At 45.3% G+C, this 19537-nt stretch overlaps 1 protein-coding gene across 2 annotated transcripts in view; it reads right to left on the reverse strand.

The window, feature by feature from the left end:
- VAMP4 (vesicle associated membrane protein 4) overlaps positions 1–16689 on the reverse strand; it is a 52019-nt gene extending 35330 nt beyond the window's left edge. Inside the window, exons 1-4 of one of the 2 annotated variants that reach the window (XM_047840500.1) lie at positions 16274–16689; positions 15311–15477; positions 12317–12532; positions 9711–9842 (exon numbers count right to left, since the gene is read on the reverse strand). The gene's annotated coding sequence lies outside the window, so the exon portion shown is untranslated. The remainder of the gene's footprint in view (positions 1–9710; positions 9843–12316; positions 12533–15310; positions 15478–16273) is intronic. The other variant, XM_047840502.1, reaches the window with a different exon arrangement.
- Positions 16690–19537: the final 2848 nt, after the last annotated feature.

Here is a 19537-nt window from a genome sequence, read left to right on the forward strand (position 1 = left end):
TTAGCATCAAACTTCATGGGTGCCTGGATGGCTGTTGGAAGAGCAGGGACTCTAGATCTCAGGGTGGTGAGTTTGAGCCCCACATTAGGTGTAGAGATTAATAATTAAAAAAAACTTAAAAACCCCGTTAAAAAAATAATAAAAACTTCAGGGGTGCTTGGGTGGCTCAGTCAGTTGAGCGTGCAACTCTTGATTTTGGCTCAGGTCATGATCCCAGGGTGGTGGGATTGAGCCCTGTGCTGGGGCTCAGTGCAGAGCCTGCTCAAGATTGTCTCTCTCCCCCGGCCCCTCTCCCCAGCTCACACACATTCTCTATCTCTCTCTCTAAAATAAAAAAAATAAAAAGACTTCAGAGAAATTGGTGGGGGATGGAGGAAAGTGGGAATGAAGGCTAGAAAAAGCCATTAGATTTGCTGACTCACAGAACATTATTGATTTTCAAGAAGTATTTCAGTAACATTGTGGATGTGGAATGCATCTTGTAAGAGTTATTTTTTAGTGGAATTGCAGATTATAGATTCCACTTCCAAGAAATTTAATTGTAAAGGGAAATGGCACACTAAATTGCAGTTTGAGCAGCAGCACAATCAAGGTACTATCAGAAATGACCAAGTTATACATAGGAATGGGGAGTAAGGAGCCACAAAGAGACTGAGACTATAATGCAAAATCAAAACAGAAATAAGGATGGGTGATGTCCCTTGCAGAGGTGGGAGGATCAGGGTTAGAAGAGTACCAGAGGTACGTTCTGGGCAGGATGGAGAGAGAATCCTTTCTTGGAGGCAAGAAGAAAGGAAGTGACTGATAAAGATACAGAGAAATTTTGAAATGGAAAAGAGAAGAAGTTAGGGAAACTCACAAGATCACCTAGAAATGTTCAGTAAAACTCAAGAGTCAATGTGAAGGGTCAAGGAAGCAGTGTTACAGTTGGGAGTGTAAAGAAAATGGAGAAGTTTTGGAACTTAACACAGTGAACAAAAGGATGGCTCAGCAGCTGAGAAGATCCAGGCTAGAATGGTCATTTTGACTGCTCCTTTAAATCAAGGATGTGGACTTAGATTCCTTTTTATCCTCCATCATATCTTGCACAGTACAAGCACACAATAAATTTATTGAGTGGGTTATGCTTTTTAAAGTTTGCTTTTGAAGGAGCAAAAAGACGCAAGAAAGAAGAAAATAAGAGAAGTGATAGTTAGAGAAAAGTTTTAGCATTCCCAGGGCATGGGGATCCTACAAGCACTTAGCCTGCTGCATGACTTCGCGGTCACTAACTTTCAGTACCAGTTTCATTTCCCGGGCAGCAAACAAGGAGTAATCTCTGCCTCCTTATTATCTTCTAAGAATATCACAAGCTCTTAGTAAAACAATATTTATACATTCTTGTCACCTTATAAACAATGTAGAGTTTTTCCATTTTTACAGATTTGCTTTTCTCTGAACTGTTTCATTGTTATTATAGCTTGACTAGCAAGAAAGAGTCTGGCCTATTGGCACTGATTTTCTTTTGACATTTCAAGGTAACAGGAGGGGAAAAAAGAATATGAGCAATGTAAGTTTGTGACTCATAAAAATAAAATCAAGAAATGAACAGAGGCAACGTGATTACTTTAAACCTTAGTCCATATCATTGCCTTTAAATATTTAAATAAATATTGATTTTGGGATTCCACAGTCATTTCAGCTCATTATTCATTCAAGTCAAGTTACACTTGAACTTCATTGGCATTTCAAAATGCATTTCTTGGAGACACTTTATCTTTGTATCTTACTTATAAAGTGTAAACAAACAAAATAATTTTAATTAGCATTAACTAGAAAACAACTTTCTGAATCATCCATAGCTTGCCATATCCTATCCAATTTTCCCCATGTTGTGGTAGATTGCATGTCTATTTTTCATCATTAATAATAAATCAGTTTTGGGGTGCCTGGGTGGCTTAGTCAGTTGCGCGTCTGACTTTGGCTCAGGTCATGATCTCAAGGTTTGTGAGTTCGAGCCCCGCATCCGGCTCTGTGCTGACAGCTCAGAGCCTGGAGCCTGATTCAGACTGTGTCTCCCCCTCTCTCTGCCCCTCCCCCGCTCATGCTCTGTCTCTGTCTCTCTCTCAAATAAACATTAAAAAAAATAATAAAGCAGTAGTTTTCCTTCTGGCTCTACTTATGCTTGTTGTTTGAGTTTATTGAGCATCCAACTCTCCCCACTTGAAAAGAAAAAAAAAAAAGAATTAACAGAAAAATTCACAGTATCTTTTCTGTGACTCTGAATTCATCACATCTGCTTGGAATGTATACTTTAATGTTAAGCAGTCCCAGGACTGGAACATGGCATATGGGATTAACTATAGGATATCTGTCTGGGATCAAACTCAATGATAACCATCCTTATGGAATGTTTTAAGGAAATTCTTTGGCAATCACTGAACCCCTGTCCCCATCCTTCATAGATAGAGCAATAAGTTTTCCAATTACTTTCTAAAATGTCATGATAGTATACTTGAAAACATACTTGTGCTTAGAATTATTTGGAGAATTCTTGAGAAATTATTCTTGAAAAAAGAATGCATCTTTATGTTCTGGAACCTATTTACTGCAACACAGTATACTCTTTTTTTTTTTTTTTTAAGTTTTATTTAAGTAATCTCTACACCCGAAGTGGGGCTTGAACTCAGGACCCCGAGAGCTCTTCCAACAGAGCCAGCCAGGCACCTCAACAGTATATTCTTGAAGACAAGTGTATGAACTTCTATTTTAAAAGTTTGGTCTTGGGGCGCCTGGGTGGCGCAGTCGATTGAGCGTCCGACTTCACCCAGGTCACGATCTCGCGGTCCATGAGTTCGAGCCCCGCGTCAGGCTCTGGGCTGATGGCTCAGAGCCTGGAGCCTGTTTCCGATTCTGTGTCTCCCTCTCTCTCTGCCCCTCCCCTGTTCATGCTCTGTGTCTCTCTGTCCCAAAAATAAATAAACGTTGAAAAAAAAAAAAAAGTTTGGTCTTTTGGGGTGCCTGGGTGGCTGAGTCAGTTAAGCATCTGACTTCGGCTCAGGTCTTGATCTCATGGTTCTTGAATTTGAGCTCTCCATCTCTGTGGTCAGCACAGAGCCAGTTTCAGATTCTCTGTCCCCCTCTCCCTCTCCCCAACTCGCATTCTCTTTCTTCCTCAAAAATAAACATTAAAAAATTTTTTTAATTAAAAAAAAAAATAGAAGTTTGGTTTTTTAAAATGTGTGTACAAATCCTCTAAGTCTGCACTAGCTCTTAGGGCTTTGGCACTGACAACAGGGCTCCAGAGCTGCAGCTGAGGCATATGCCCAAACCAATGGCAGCAGCCACGGGCACAGACAGATTTCCTGCTTCCTCATTTCCCAGGCCCCCTTCACTTCAGTTCCTGTATTTTTGGTTCCAGAATTTCCATTAAAAAGTAGATTCTAAGTCTCCAGTGAAATTGTCCGTGTTTCATCTATTTTTATGAACATTTTAATCAGAGTCCTTGTCTGTTAATCTAATCCTGGATTAGTTATGGGCTGGATTCTATTGTCTATTTTTCTCTTGGTTTTTGGTCATAAGACTCTTATCTCAGCATACCTAATAGTTGTGTTTGTTTCTTTTTTTTTTGAGAGAGAGCACGTGCATTTGGGGGGAGGGAGGGAGGGAGGGAGGGAGGGAGGGAGGGAATCTCAAGCAGGCTCTTCGCCCAGCACATATCCCCATGCAGGGCTCAATCCCATGACCATGAGATCATGACTGGAGCCAAAGTCAAGAGTCAGATGCTCAATCAACTGAGCCACCCAGGCACCCAACCTAATAGTTTTTCATATTCAGTACTGATTATTGAGTATAAAATAATTGAGTATTAAAAATGGAATATAAAATACTGAATGTAAGAAATATTGTGTATGTATGTGATATTATCCTCCAAAATCTTCTAAAGAAGATTCACTCTCATCTCTGCTGATAAAGATGCTAAGCAAAAAGCCTCTGAAAAACAGTGGTTTGATCATCTCAGCCTCCCACCCCAAAACAGCTTTAGAATTCAGCAAAATTTTGAGGAGAAAAATATCTGAGTACCTCAATTCATTACTGTTTCCTTCTCCCTGAGATCCTGGCTCTCTAAGATTGCAGTTTTGTCTTTCTGGTCCTGGGAAACCCCAAAGTGTCACTGGTTTGCTTGTTTGTTTTGTCCCCACAACAGTCCTCGGACCAGGCAAAGCCCAGATGCTTGCTCAGGAGCTTTCCCTGCACCCGAAATCTGTAAGCATCTCCAGGGCAAACGCAGACCACCTTTTCGCAGTTCCTTCTCTGGAATCTTGGCCCTTTCTGTCTTCCTGCTTAAACAGTCTTCTGACTGCTTCATAGAGATGTTTTTGGTATTTATCTGGTTTTCTATTAATTGCTAGAGGGAGCAATGGTCTGTCTCAATTTACTGCATCATACCTGAAAGGGAACTTTATCTAAGCTGCACTTAAAGTACTGTAAAGGGATAAGCTCATTTGCTAGCAACTATGCAAGAAAGTCGAGAGGGTTTTCTAAACGAGAGAGTTTCTTAGGTCCTCCCAGACACACCTCAGTAGTCAGAAGTCATCACTTCTCATGGCTTCTGACTGGGGGAGAGCGAGCGTGAGAAGAGGATTCTGGTTTCTTCTGGCAATGAAGGCACGTTTAATCAGAGATCCTTGAACCAGCTCCCCTTCTGCCACAGATCACAGATTTCTTAGACAAGAAGAATCTCCTTTCACTTCATATTTCTATCTGTACGTAGGCTGTATCTAAACCTCTATATGTATGATATATATGCATTTATCATTCCTATTTTCCTTTATTAGAGTTGTGAATATTACAACATTTTTAATCTTTTTCTTTTCATTTTTAATCTTTTTCTTTTAAGCAAAGAAAATTCTGCATCACTGCTCACACTCATTTCTAAGCTTAAGACACGATCCTTGAAAAGCTGGGTCTTAGACTCACAGTCACACTTCACTGAGTTAAAGTAATATCACAAATCACAGTTCCCCACTTTATATGCTATGGTCATTGGGGCGCCTGGGTGGCTCAGTCGGTTAAACGTCCGACTGGCTCAGGTCATGATCTTGCGGTTTGTGAGTTCGGGCCCCGTGTCGGGCTCTGTGCTGACAGCTCAAGCCTGGAGCCTGCTTCGGATTCTGTGTCTCCCTCTCTCTCTGCCCCTCCCCGACTTGTGCTCTGTCTCTATCAAAAATAAATAAAATGTAAAAAAAAAAAAAATTTTTTTTAGATGCTATGGTCACAAGTATACATGAACAGTTATGTAGAAGGAATGGAATTATATCATCCAAATACCTTTAATAGATGTATTTCAAACTTTCTTCAGAGAATGAAAAGTTAAAGTGAAATAATAAATCTCTAACAACGTTTTTCTAAAAGAATGTAATCAGGTTTTCGCTAAGGACCAAGCAAGCCTTTCTGGTTTATTCTTTGCATAATTATAGATTCAAAGCAGTAACAAAAGCATAGGAGAAATTCTCTCAACCACGAAGAAACATTCACAATGCTCCTGTTTTGTTTTTTTTTTTGGGGACAGAGAGAGACAGAGCATGAACGGGGGAGGGACAGAGAGAGAGGGAGACACAGAATTGGAAACAGGCTCCAGGCTCTGAGCCATCAGCCCAGAGCCCGACGCGGGGCTCGAACTCCCGGACCGCGAGATCGTGACCTGGCTGAAGTCGGACGCTCAACCGACTGTGCCACCCAGGCGCCCCACAATGCTCCTGTTAAGTGACAGGCATTGTGCACCAAGAACCTTTGCCAATATGGTCAAGTCTAGGGACCTCTTATCAGAGTAACATTTCTAAATGCATCAAAATAAAATACACAGCGGCACCTGGGTGGCTCAGTTGGTTGAGCATCTGACTTCAGCTCAGGTCATGACCTCACAGTTCGTGAGTTAGATCCCCGCATCAGGCTCTGTGCTGACAGCTCAGAGCCTGGAGCCTGCTTCGGATTCTGCGTCTCCCTCTCTCTCTGCCCCTCCCCTGCTTGTGCTCTCTCTCCCAAAAATAAATAAACATTAAAAAAAATTTTTTTAAATAATAAACTACACAGAATTGCAAAGCAAGGCAATTTATAATGCTATAAAATATTTTAAAAGTAAAATTTCTGATACACTAAGGTATGTGCTTTATTAACTCCTTAAACCACAAAATCTAGTGTCATACTCAACATCTACCATGATTTTGAATTAGTAACGAGCATAAACAATATTTCAAGATATCTATTTTTGTTTTTTAAATAATTTATTATTTTTTAATTTAAATCCAAGTTAGTTAACATATAGCGTAGTAATGATTTCAGGAACAGAATTTAGTGATTCATCACTTACATATAACACCCAGTGCTCTCCCAACAAGTGCGCAACTCCCCACCCAACACCCTGACAACAACCTTCAGTTTGTTCTCTGTATTTAAGAGTCTCTTGTGGTTTGTCTCCTTCTCTGTTTTTATATCATTTTTGCTTGCCTTCTCTTTTGTTCATCTGTTTTGTACCTTAATTCCACATATGAGTATATTTCAAGATATCTATGATTGTAATGTGATACAAAAATCTTAGTGGTTCCAATTGGTAATAAAATCACAGGTACAGGGGCGCCTGGGTGGCGCAATCGGTTAAGCGTCCGACTTCAGCCAGGTCACGATCTCGTGGTCCGTGAGTTCGAGCCCCGCGTCAGGCTCTGGGCGGATGGCTCGGAGCCTGGAGCCTGTTTCCGATTCTGTGTCTCCCTCTCTCTCTACCCCTCCCCCGTTCATGCTCTGTCTCTCTCTGTCCCAAAAATAAATAAAAACGTTGAAAAAAAAAAATCACAGGTACAGCTAGTACTACTGACAGGGTTTACTTTTGTGGAGAGGGGTCTCCGTCTATAGTTGAAGGAAATGCTAAATTTGTTAGAGGTTAGTGGAAATAAATATAATAAATAAAATAAATATAATTTTTTTCCCCATCGAAGTCCACAGACCCTCTGAATTCTATTCATGGGTCCTCAAGGGTCCCCAGATTCAGAACTCCTGTTTTAAGTATTCCACCCTCTCCCATAAGGCGTGGATGGCCCTAAGGATATCGTGAGTTCTGAGCAAAAAACAAACAACTACTTCTGTACCTGTTTGTCCCAGGCATGAAAAATCCTACTCTTTGGTAAGGTTGCTCTTACTGACTAGAATACAGGGGTTCTGCTTACTAACATGCACATACTTGCCTTGCCCAGGGTCCTGTACCATCCCTGAGAAGCCTGGAGTTAGATCAGACTTGAAAGGTCATCTGGGACAATAAAAATTCTGTCCCTAGAAACTAGAGGTATGTGCCAGGCCCTCTGCCAATATGTTACTGCATCTGATTCTCACGGCAATCCCATGTTATTATTCCCAGCTTATACAGACTCATTTGTTCACTCACAAAAAGTATACTGGATGTTTATTGTATATCTCTTACTAAATTAAGTTGTGTGCCTTAAATATAAGCACAGCTGCTGTCTTCAGACTTTGTAGTATAGCAGGAAAGAAAGGCAGAAATAAATTATATGTTGTGATAAATGTTTTGAAAAGAAAAACAAGTGGCTATTTCAAAAGATAGGGCTGTCAGGGGGGATTTTTCCAGGGTGGGGTGGGGGGGGTAACATTTAGGCTGAAACCAGAAATATGAGAAGGAATCAGTCATGCAAAAAGCAGCAAGAACAAAGGCTCTTAGGCAGGAAAGTTTAGTACGTGTGTGTATGCATATGTGTATTTAATTTCCTGATTTTTAAAAAAAGTTTTTTTAAGTAAGCTCTATGCCCAACATGGGGCTCAAGCTCATGACCCTGAGATCAAGAGTCGCATGCTCTACTGAATGAGCCAGCCAGGTGCTGTCCCTCTTAACCACTTTTTTATGTTTCTTTATATTTGGGGCGGGGGAATGGGCAGAGAGAAAGGGAAAGAGTGAATCTCAAGCAGGCTCCGCGCAGTCAGTGTAGAGCCCAACATGGAGTTCTATCCCATGAACCCTGAAATCATGACCTGAGCTGAAATCAAGAGTTGGACACTTAACTGGTTGACTGAGCCACCCAGGGCCCCCCTCTTAACCATTTTAAAGTGTACAGTTCAGTAGTGTTAGCAATAGCCACATTACAACAGAGCTCTAAAACTCTATGTAAAACTAAAACTCTATGGCCACTGAACAACTCCCCACTTCCCTCTCTCTCAAAACCTTGGCAATGACAGTTCTACTTTCTGTTTCTAAGAATCTGACTACTTCAGATACCCCACTCAAGTGGAATCCTATAGTACTTGTCTTTTTGTGACTGGCTTATTTCACTTAGCACAACATCCTCAAACATTATCCATGTTGTAGCATCTGTCAAGATTTCATTCACTTTAAAGGATGATTAGTATTCTACTGTATGTAAATTGCACATTTTCTTTATGCATTTGCCCATCGGTGGGTATTTGGGCTGCTTCACCTCTTAGCTATTGTGAATAGTGGGACACACGTAGCACCACTGGGTGGTGGAGAAGCCAGCAATGCCGTCAGGCAGCTAAGCCCAAATTGGGCTGTCTGCCCTCCATTTCCAGCTGCTGTCTCAGAAGACCTTTTTGGGCTGGGATCCCTGCGCTCATGAGGCTCAGCAGGTGGCTGTGCATGGGCAGCCAGAAGCCAGGAGGAGAGCAACTGTCTGGAGAGGCGGCAGGGGAGCAGGCTGTCCCGGCCACAGGTATGTGGATAAATCCCAGATGCAGCCTACTCCAGTGTGCACACTCGCCTAAAGGGAAAGCTAGAGGACGTCTAGACTTCAGGGCCGCCGCCTGGGGTAGTGTTCAACAAGAGACCCCTGGAGACCTGATTACTGGTAAGCCCCAAGCGGCCCCCACTGGCGGCCAGTCCAATGGGAGACTGACTGCTGCCTGTTGAGAGCAGCTCCCTGAGAAAGATTTGTGGTGGCTGGTGGGCTCTCTCGGGGCTGCAGGCTTGGCAGGTGGTCTGAGACCACCCTAAACTCCCCAGGCCTGGAGGGCCCAAACTGCCTTCCGCAAGCAAACTGGGTGCACACTGCGCCCCAGCCATCCACAGCCAAGGCAGAAGGGACGTGGACCTGGACCAGGCCCAGTGTCTGTGGAGAGGCCAGGTCGCCAGTGCAGGCTCTGAGGGGCGGGGAGGCACGTGCCTCATGCTCCTGGCAAACATAAACCTTTCCAAACGTGCAGGTTCCTCCTGGGGGCAGAGGTAGAGGAATCTGGGCTTCACACCAGGGCAGGGACTACTTATAAAAGCCCCCAAAAGGAAACAATCCAAATACCAACAGCAGAATGGAGAAATGAATGTGGTACGGCCACACAATGACACTGCACAGCAATATAAGGTACAACTTAAACACGACACTATGGGTGATTCTCACGAACATCATGTTAATGAAAGAAACAAAGAATATATTCTGTAAGATTCCATTTATACAAAAACCAAAAATGGGCAAAACTAAGCTGTGCTGGCTTAAGTTAGGATAGTTGTTATCCCTGAGAGGAGGATGAGTTACTGGAAGGACGAAAGAGGACTTTCTGGACTTCTGGAAATGTTCCGTGTTTGGTGCCCAAGAGTGGGTGTATTCAATTTAGGAAAATTCATCAAGCTACACACTTCTAACATGAGCATTTTTCATTTGAAAAGAAAAACAAATTTAAAGGACCCACCCCTCCTCCCTCCCCAACCTTTGTCTTCCTACCTTCAGGAGTCAAGATGCTTTTGACCTTCTGCAGGAAAGGCTGGTCCACAAAAGCCGGCGGCGGACAACTCATCCCCAGTGTTGGGTCCTTACTGTCTACGTCAAACATGATGACGCTGTAGTGGGGCCGCACTGGGAAAGAGAAGCAAACAAGGCTCTGCCTGACACCACTTACACCGCATCTCCCCTGTGACCTGTGGGGGCCGCAGCAGCTCAGTTAGGATGACGTGGAGGCTGTGGTTCGCCTGTAAGGGCACTGATGTCACTGTCAGGGGAGTCATTGTCAGTCAGGGGTTTACTGTGAGCACCCCACCTGAGAGGGCATTCATGTCATCTACTTCCACATTTGAAAGCACTTACCAAAGGCTTCCAAATAAATTAATGGGACCTATCCTAGCATAAGTGCTACTTGGTTGAGAGTCTATCTATATAGCAATTTTCAATCCCAACAGAACATTAGATTCACCCTGGGAACATCCTAAATACTTTGAGAACCTGGGCTCCATTCCTGACCAATTGAGTCAAAACCCTGGAGTGGGATGGAACAGGTGTGAGGGGAGATAGGAAGCTTCTGGTGTTTTTCTTCAACCTCCAGGTAATTCTAAAAACATTCAAGAAAGAAAGATTTTGCTAAATGGGTGAGAAAGTACTGATGATGAATCAGATGTACTCCTTGCTATGAAGAAAATGGTTTTTACAAGGAATAAGCCTGCAATGCTACCGACTGATTTTTAGCAAACTTTGAGACTATGATAATGATTATTCAATAAGTAATAAATCATGACGTAATGGGCACCTGGGTGGCTCAGTCGGTTAAGCGTCTGACTGCGGCTCAGGTCATGATCTTGTGGTTCATGAGTTCAAGCCCCGCGTTGGGCTCTGTGCTAACAGCTCAGAGCCTGAAGCCTGCTTTGGATTCTGTGTGTCCCTCTCTCTCTGCCCCTATGTCTCTCTTTCCCTCTCTCTAAAATAAATAAAAATATTAAAAAAATAAAATTAAATTAATAAAATAAATCTTGACTTAGGACTCCTGCAAGCCTGTTAGTATCTACAACACAGATCTCATTTTGGTTTCTTAGACATGTTGGCTCATCAAAGTCCAATGACAACCATTGCCCACATTTGTAGCACTGAGCCCTCCAACAATCTGGAAGGTGGCTGTTAGACATGATCGCCAGGCTGTTCAACACTGACCGACAGGCAATCACAAGGGCAACACATCACGCACGAAGTGCCTGCCAGGAGCCTAGCACGGTTTTAAGTGTTTCCCATGTATTGGCTAGGTTGGGCCTGGGCCCCCACACTGGCCCCAGACTCAGACAGGTAACCTGTGAAACTCTGATATAGTTCAGTTCAGTTTGCAATGACCGTGAACACACCATCTGTCCACCCAGCACCAAAGGACTCACCCCCGGCATCCTGATTTGCCACACCCTCCTGGGAGCTACTCTAATCCAGTGAGAGCCAGAGTATCAGGTATGGAATGGGCAGACCAGGAAGGGTGGGTGGCCTAAGCTCCCCAGGTTCCCTTAAGCCTGGACCAGCCTGACTGACTTCTCCCTGAGGGACACACACTCCGGAAAGCACCAGTCACGGGAGCCTACGTGTAAAGTGGCAGAAGGACCGGAGGAGCGACTGCAGAACATTAACGTGCCTTTTGTCCTCCGTCTGGGATACGAATCATTAGAGCAAAATGGAGCCTTCACTCCATCAGAATCCCCGCCGAGTGACATCTATATCAGGGTTTCACATCCTCAGCACGACTGCCATCTGGGGCCAGACGATTCTTTGTCATGGGTGGCCGTCCCAGGCGCTGTAGGATGTTTAGCAGCATCTTCAGGCTCTACTCACGCGCTGCCCGGAGCAGCCCTACCCGGTGGTTACAACCACTAAACACCCGTCTGCAGCCACTGCCCAGCACCCCGCAGGTTTAGTCACCGGGCTACACGAACGCTATCTCTGGCTTCACCTGCAGCTGAAAGATTTACAAAACACCTCCTGACACACACCCCAAATCCTTTTCCCCTTCTGCTCACCTGACTACAGACGTTAGGTTGCATGGGAAGGTGAGGAAGTGGCAAGGACACAGGGTCAGAAGAGAATCAGGAGAGAAGCCCACTGATCTGTTAGCGCCACAAGGGCAGAAACGGTGTGGGGTTTTTCATTGTTGTTGTTTTTATTATTTATTTATTTATTTATTTGGGAGAGAGAGAGAGAGAGAGAGAGAGAGAGAGAGAGAAGGGGAGGGAGAGAGGGAGATAGAGAATCTTAAGTAAGCTCCACGCCTGGCGTAGAGCTCAATGTCGGGCTCGATCTCACAACCATGACATCATGACCTGAGCCGAAATCAAGAGTCAGACGCTTAACCAACTGAGCCACCCAGGCGCCCCAGAAGTGAGTTCTTCTAGCACAGTATTGAGCATATGGCTAGCACTCTATATTTACTGAATCAATATGTCAACCAATGAATGAAGAAATGAACAGGTGAAAGACTGGGACGATCCTAACGCTGCTCTCTTACAGAGGAATTCTAGAAGCCCTTGCAGGTCTGCCAAGCTTGGATTACTCTTCCCTCAACATCCCTCCGAATTCTTCAATTGCAGTACCTTCTCTTCCTGCCAGGCTGGTAATATAGTCCAGGCCATCTGCAATGTGGACCTTCATCCGGTCGCTCTGGGAGAAGCCAAACCACTGGGTGGCCACTTCCAACATGGAGGGGTCGATCTCCACAGCATCAATGCAGGACTTCGGGAAATGATCGTGGACAAACAGGGGGAGGCTGCCCCCGCCCAGGCCTACCACCAACAATGCCAGTGGGGTCTCTGCAATAAAGGAAGAAAGCATCATTTTACTATCTTCTCATGAACAGTTTTGTACCAGCCTCGGGGAGAGTAAAGAGGGCAGGGGGAGTCAGATCACTGGCTCTGCCCAGAGGATACAAGATTTAAAGGCCTAGCTTCTCCGTCTCATCCCAAAAACGCAGGAGCCAATCTGACATCTACATCTGAAAACTCAACCCTGGCCTCACAATCCTTCCTTTACTAGATCCAGAAGAGGAACCGGTACATGGTTCTTTGGGGACCCTTCAAGTCCCAAGGCACTCAGCTGACATCATACCAAGAGTCCCCACCATGAGCATTAGACTCCCCCTAGGAATTGAGAGGGACAACAGCCAACATCTTGCTCATGATCACAAGGCAGTGTAGATGCAATGCCCTCTGCCCAGCTTTCAACTCAAAGGCCACAACTGCCCTCTCAGACACATCAACCAAGTGAGGGCAATAAATCCAAGTTCCAGAAATCACAGGAAAACAAAGGCCCACATCCTAGTCCTAGGTACAGAGAAACCACAGAAAACACAGGGGGATAGAAGTAGACAAGAAACAAGAAAGAATCACCAAAAGGAGATGTTAAACATAGATTAATGTCTGAGGATTAAACATAAGAACTTACACTCTAGGGACACACATCAACACCAAGACGGGCCAAAAGTACAGGGTGTTTCAATAAGATATACTCAGGACTCTGGGTGAAGACAGTGACAATCTAGACAGGAACATGAACATTTTTGCTACTGTGGTCAGATCCAAACCTGTTACTAGTAGTATAGCTATGACTATACTACCCACAATAAGGTTTTTTTGGTTGTTGTTTAAGTAAAAATTCAAGAAAGAATTGCATTGGGTGCTCAAATAATGCATTACCGAAAGCCAGAAATTCTCCTAGTGCAAAGGTATTTCTGGAGTCATGATTCTTAAGTGAACTACCTGGTTACAGGAGTAGATACATATGCAAACACTCACCAAACTGAAATACTTAAAATCCGTGTACTTCACCTATCTCATTGAATATATTTCATCGCCTTTTTAAATAAACGAACAAAAAAAATTTAGACATCAACACATGCAGCCTTTTCCAGATTACAATTTGAGGGGAAAGTAACTGGACACTTATGAACTTAGAACATGGTTGGAAAGAAGAAAGATAAGAATGTATGTGCCTTTGCTGGTCTGTACTCACTGTTCTCAGACCACAAGACAGTTGACGCTGATGACTTCTGTAACCTTACACGCCTCTACTGTCGGAGGCAGTGGCATATGAGAAACTATAATCCTTTTCTAACTGAGGGTCCCGATACCAGGGTTTTGGCCAGCAAAAACGTCAAAGATTTGCCATTCTATTAAAGAACCTCCTGGGGCCGTTCCATAGATCACAAAACGTTTAATTCACTTTTACTGAAAACGAGGTGAACATATAAAGATCCCCCAAACCATTAGTGAAATGCAACTGGTTCTCCCTAAGAAAAACATGAATTTCTCAGTTCCTAAAAGGACTTTCCTTAAAAGCTAGAGGTAATATGCAGGAGGGGACTATAACTATGAAGAAGGAATCTGAACAGGGAAAAAAATAACATATCCAGAGGGAAAGCAACCATTCCAAGTGTGGACAGATTTCTCCCCCCAATTATTCTCATCTTTTTTCTCATTTTTCTAAACAGGAGAAAAAATTAGGAGAAAAATACATTTTCCCCATAGACTTTTCCATTTCCCTTCCCAATCTTCACATCTATTTCTTTTTTTAAAAGACTTTATTTTTAACTAATCCCTACACCCAAAGTAGGGCTTCAACCACAAACCTGGTATCATGAGCCGCACATTCCACTGAGCCAGCCAGGCATCCCTCACATTCATTTCTTTGTAAAGACTTTCAAGAGTATTTACCAATCACCAGGGACCCCTTATATCGCAGAGATGCAGGTCCTGGAGAGAAGGTCACAAATGAACTTCCCTACAGGATCTGCATCTCTGATGGACCAACAGCAAAGTCTCAGCAAAGTCTGCCAGGAAGAATCAAACACACATTCATCTGTAAACGCAAGTCAGCCTAGTGAGCAGAAGCACAGGCGAGAACCAGGGGTCTAGGTTCATCTTTTCAGATCTGTCACTACTGCAAAGAGCCTCCAGGCACCTTGGCTTTCCTATCAGGAAGGATAAAATTCCTTACTATAAAGTGCCTACAAAAAAGTCACCTGTCAACTACCCTTCTGAGCAGGATGGAACAAGACAGACAGTGTCAATGGACAACACATCACTCTTTTGGCAAAAACTTTCAGTTTCCTTACCAGTAAAATACGAGGCCAGCAATGGTAATGTCCTAAAAAAGAACCTGAGCTGTTTTGGCTCTTTTCCATTCTACACTCGATGATTCTAAAAAGCAAAATGGTCAAGGAGTGGTCAAGGCCTACACAAAGAGGGGAAAGAGAAACACAGTCTGTACAATCCACAGTAGAAAGAGCTGGAGCCTGCAAGGTGGACAGCATTTCCTCCGTGCCATCTATGAGGAGTCTCGAGGCCTCACACACACAGATGCTACCCTGGGTCTCAATGGTCTCAAGAAAAGCCACCTCTCACCTTCCTCTCACTGCCCGGGGCAAGAGAACATAAGCTCTGCCCACTTAGCTCGCAGCTGTTGACATGCCCTCCAGGAATAGACAGGGGCACAGACACTGGTGCTAGCTCCTTCCAAGACACCCTCCGCCTTCCTGGCTGCTAATACGACTTGTCTAAGATCCGTGGATGCTGCTGCCGAAGCTCTGTTACCTGCTGCTGGGTGGGCATCCCGGCAGGGGCCAGCTCCAGGACTCTGGCTGACAGCTCGGCCTGGATGCTGTCCATGCTTTCGTACTGCTGACCTCGGTGAAGGGCCACGGTGATCAGCCTCTTGAAGCCCACTGATCCTTCAAAACTCTGTCCCAATGTCACCATCTCTGGAAAAGTTTGGTGAGAAGTGCATACGCTGGGACTAGATGGGCCTGAGTTTAAACACCCATGTGACCACATACTACATGTATGACCTTGGGCAAGAAACTGGATCTCAGAGCCTCAGTTTCCATGTCCTACAATGAATGAACCTGACAGAGTTTATTGTGAGAATTCAACTCCTTAACAGACAGACAGACACACACACACACACACACACACACACACACACACACACGCAGCACCCAGCATGTCTGGCACAACCTCCACGAAGGTTAGTTTGCTCCCTTCCTTTTTTCCTACCTCCAGTACAATTCCATTTCTATCCACCCCGTTGCTGCATTTACCACTTGTCACTTCCGGAACGTGCCCAAGGTTTACGCCTTGCTGCTCTTGTTGCTTATGGGCTGAGCACAGTGCCTGAAATTCAGTGTGCCCACAACAACGATTTGGCTAACAGATTCCTGTGTCAGTAAAGCCACAAGTACTGTCTGCTCTACACGGATGGACGGTGACAGAAAAGCACAGGGTCTCTCTAGGAGGCCATACCTAGGTTGCCCAACTAACGAAGTCACTGTCCCAATGAGGCTATTAGTTCAGCGGTGAGCTGGGCGCCGCATGTCTGTTATCCGAAAGCCTTTGCAAGAACATTTTTAAATTGCCTACTTTGGGCCGGAATGACGCGGAGAAGCCTCAAAACATGGGCCCAATTAGGGCCCTCACGCCTGTCTCTATCCACCAGGAGTAAAGTTATCATCTGCCACGTTCCCGAGCACACACTCAGGACCGCCAGGCCGCGCGTACCTTCTCCCTGGGTTTGATGTATTTGTGCAGCACGCCGCACAGTTCCAGGTAGGTTCCGTACCACTCGAAAGCTTTCTTTCCTCGCTGCTGAAAGAACTTCTCCCAATAGTCCACGGAGCCAAACTCCTTGGAGCTCTTAGGTAAGAGGTTCATATTCTCACTGTCCGACCAGGCTCGTCTCTCCTAGTCCCTGTGAGGTACCATCGGATGGGCTTCCACGCACGCTGGTCCTGGCACCCTCGGTGGAATTCTTTCCACGACTAATGACCACATTGATTTCTCCCCTGCTCAAACCCCAAGGAGACGACGCTTACACACCACCCCCACGCACGACACACTGAACCAAACCCACGCTCAGCCCTCCTGCCGGCTTCCAGCCCCAACCCCACGTGCGGAGCCCCTCACACTTGCCCACAGATGGGCTTCAGAACTGGCAAGCACATCCGGGTGCGCAGCGTCGCGATTGGTCGGCCACCCGGGCCCTCCCAGCGTCTCATTGGTCACTGCTTTTGGTTCCTGGCATTTCATTGGTTGCGAGTTGCACGCCGCACGCCTGCGGCAGCGCCGCAGTAACCCAGCGTTTATCTACGCGCGGCAGCAGGGGGTGGGGCCGCGGGCGTGAGGCCGGGTGGAGGCGGTGTCGGGGCCTCGGCGGCGGGTTTGCGTCCGAGCGCCGCGTGGGGGCAGCCTTCCTGGGTCCCGGCTTCTGCGCCGCCTCTGAGAGCGCGCGCGTCCTTGGCTGTGTGTTCGCCTTCTCTCCGAGCCGGCCCGGTGGCTACTTCTGATGTTGAAGGGCCGAGCCGCCTGACCCAGGGGACGCGAGGAAGAGGAGGCCCCGGAAAAAAAAACAAAACCCAAAGAGGAGGCCCCAGGAGCTTAGAGGGAGTGAGGGAAGGAAAGAGTAGAGCCCCACCTTGACAAAAGAAAGTAGTCCCAGCCAGGTTACCTGCTGCATCTCCCGCCTCGCCCTCCCTTAGTTTAACCACTTTACTTGTGTCATTGAGGTTTAATTTGGAGAAAATTGGCACTTGGCGGTACTTTTTCTGCATCAAAATGCAGGATCCCAGTACTAATGTAATGACCTGAAAATTCAGAAGAGTAACAAGTATGTATTGAGAGGTGCCGGCTCACCCTGTAATCCCCCGAAAGCACGGTATGCAAAATGTAACCCTCCTTTTGAGAAACAGCCTTCTTAGGCTGTCATTCTGATGTCATCTATCAGTAGGTGCTACCGCCTACTTGGTGTGTTTAATGAATAAACTTTACTTTCAGATGCTCATCTTATCCTAATGTCCTAAGGGTGTTCCTGTAAGGGCACTGGTGCCAAATATGTGCATCGCTGAGCTTTTAACAACGCTGTAAATTGCGGGGGAAACAGACTGAGCAAGGGAGATAGGCTTGGAATGAGCATCTATAGCCCGGGATATTCTAGACCTTACTAGCATTGGTGGCCAATGTAGAGGTCGCTTTTAGGCAAACAGACTTGAGCAATGGAATGCAGAAAAGGCCATGGTGACAACCTGGCTGAATACAAACCGGCCCATGAGGCAACCCACCCCGAAATATCCATAGGCTTTAACTGACCAATGGGTTACTCACAACTAGGCACACTTACCAAAGAAGGGAAAATTCCATATGTCATCATACCTCCTCACTTTCCCTCCTTAAAAGCAGCTTCCTACCAATGCCTCCTTGCAGATTGCTTCTTCGCTACTGTCCTGCGACGCCCCCCTGCGGTGTATTCCATAAACTCGTATCTCCTTAGTTTGGCTCAGGTGAATTCATTCACCTCCCAAGCCACTGGCTTCCACCTGAACATGGCCCCATATTTGGAGGCCAAGAGACACCGCATTTGACACCGCAGACAAGCAGACTGTTAATTTGTTAAAGTGGGCTTAAACTTTGGTAGGGGTAGTTCTCAAACTTTGGCATGCCTCAGAATCACCTGGAGGACATTAAATCAGATTGCTGAGCCTCAACCCCACAGTTTCTGATTCATCAGGTCTAATGAGGTCTAAGGATTTGCAATTTAATGATGTTGGTGCAGTTTGTAGTCTTATTTCACTTAAACATGAGGTTTTTTGATACCATCTTCAATTGATTGTTGCTGGAAAAATTGGGAAATGAGGCATAGATAATTAAAAGCAGTTCTGATAATGTGGGAGACAGAGGATGGGATAGAGCATGTGGGAGGCAGAATAACATTCCCCGGAAGACATCTATGTCCAATTCCCAGAACTTGTGAATAAGTTAGTCTACATGGAAAGGGGAATTAAGGTTACTTGTAATCTGACATTAAAATAGGGACACCCTGGGTGGCTCAGTCGGATAAGCTTCCTACTCTTTATTTCAGCTCAGGTCGTGATCTCGCAGTTTGTGGGTTTGAGCCCAGCATCAGGCTCCGTGCTGGTGGTGCTGATGGTGCAGAGCTTTCTTGAGATTCTCTCTGTCCCTACCTCTCTCTGCCACATGTGCGCACGCTCTCTCTCTCTAAAAACAAATAAATAAACTTTAAAAAAAAATAGTGAGACCAGTCTGAATTATCCAGGTGTGCCCAATGGAATCACAACAGTCCCTGAACATGGAAAAGGGAGACCAGGCATGAAAAGGATTGGTGCAGCATTGCTGGCTTTGAGATGGAGGAGGGGTTGTGAGCCAAAGAGAGGGCTTTCCAGCCTATGGGAGCTGGAAAAGTCAAGGCAACTCTCCCTTAGAGCCTCCGGAAGGAACTCAGCCCTGGAGACACCTTGATTTTAGTCCGGTAAAACCCCATCAGGCTTCTGACCTCTAGAACTGGGAGATAATCAATTTGTACCATTTAGGTTCCTAAGTTTTGATAACTTGTACAGTCATAACAGGAAAGTAGTACAGAGCACACCCATGGGAGGACATGTGTGGTTGGGCAGAAGGTTACAGTGTGTGGATGCAGCAGAAGACAAAACTGGGAACTGAGGTGAGCAGCAGGTTTTGAGAAGTCTTCCACTTTGAGCATTTAGATTAAAGCTGTCAGGCCAGAAGATGCCAGCGGAGAACTAGGGTCATGACAGTTAGAAAGAACTAATACAAAAGATGTTCTCAGGAATGACTGAAGCATTTGATGTCTGATCCTATAGAGGAGGTATAAGACCTGAGGACTGAAAATGGCTTCCACATTGGCCTCTGGATGACTGGGGAAATTGCCTATACAAAGGAACAGGGAGGGAGCAAGGAGGTCATGTGGAGAACTGTTGCTTGAGAGGAATTTAGAGGTCATCGTGCTAGCCA

This window comes from Prionailurus viverrinus, chromosome F1 (genome assembly GCF_022837055.1).
Source record: "Prionailurus viverrinus isolate Anna chromosome F1, UM_Priviv_1.0, whole genome shotgun sequence".
Lineage (NCBI taxonomy): Eukaryota > Metazoa > Chordata > Mammalia > Carnivora > Felidae > Prionailurus > Prionailurus viverrinus.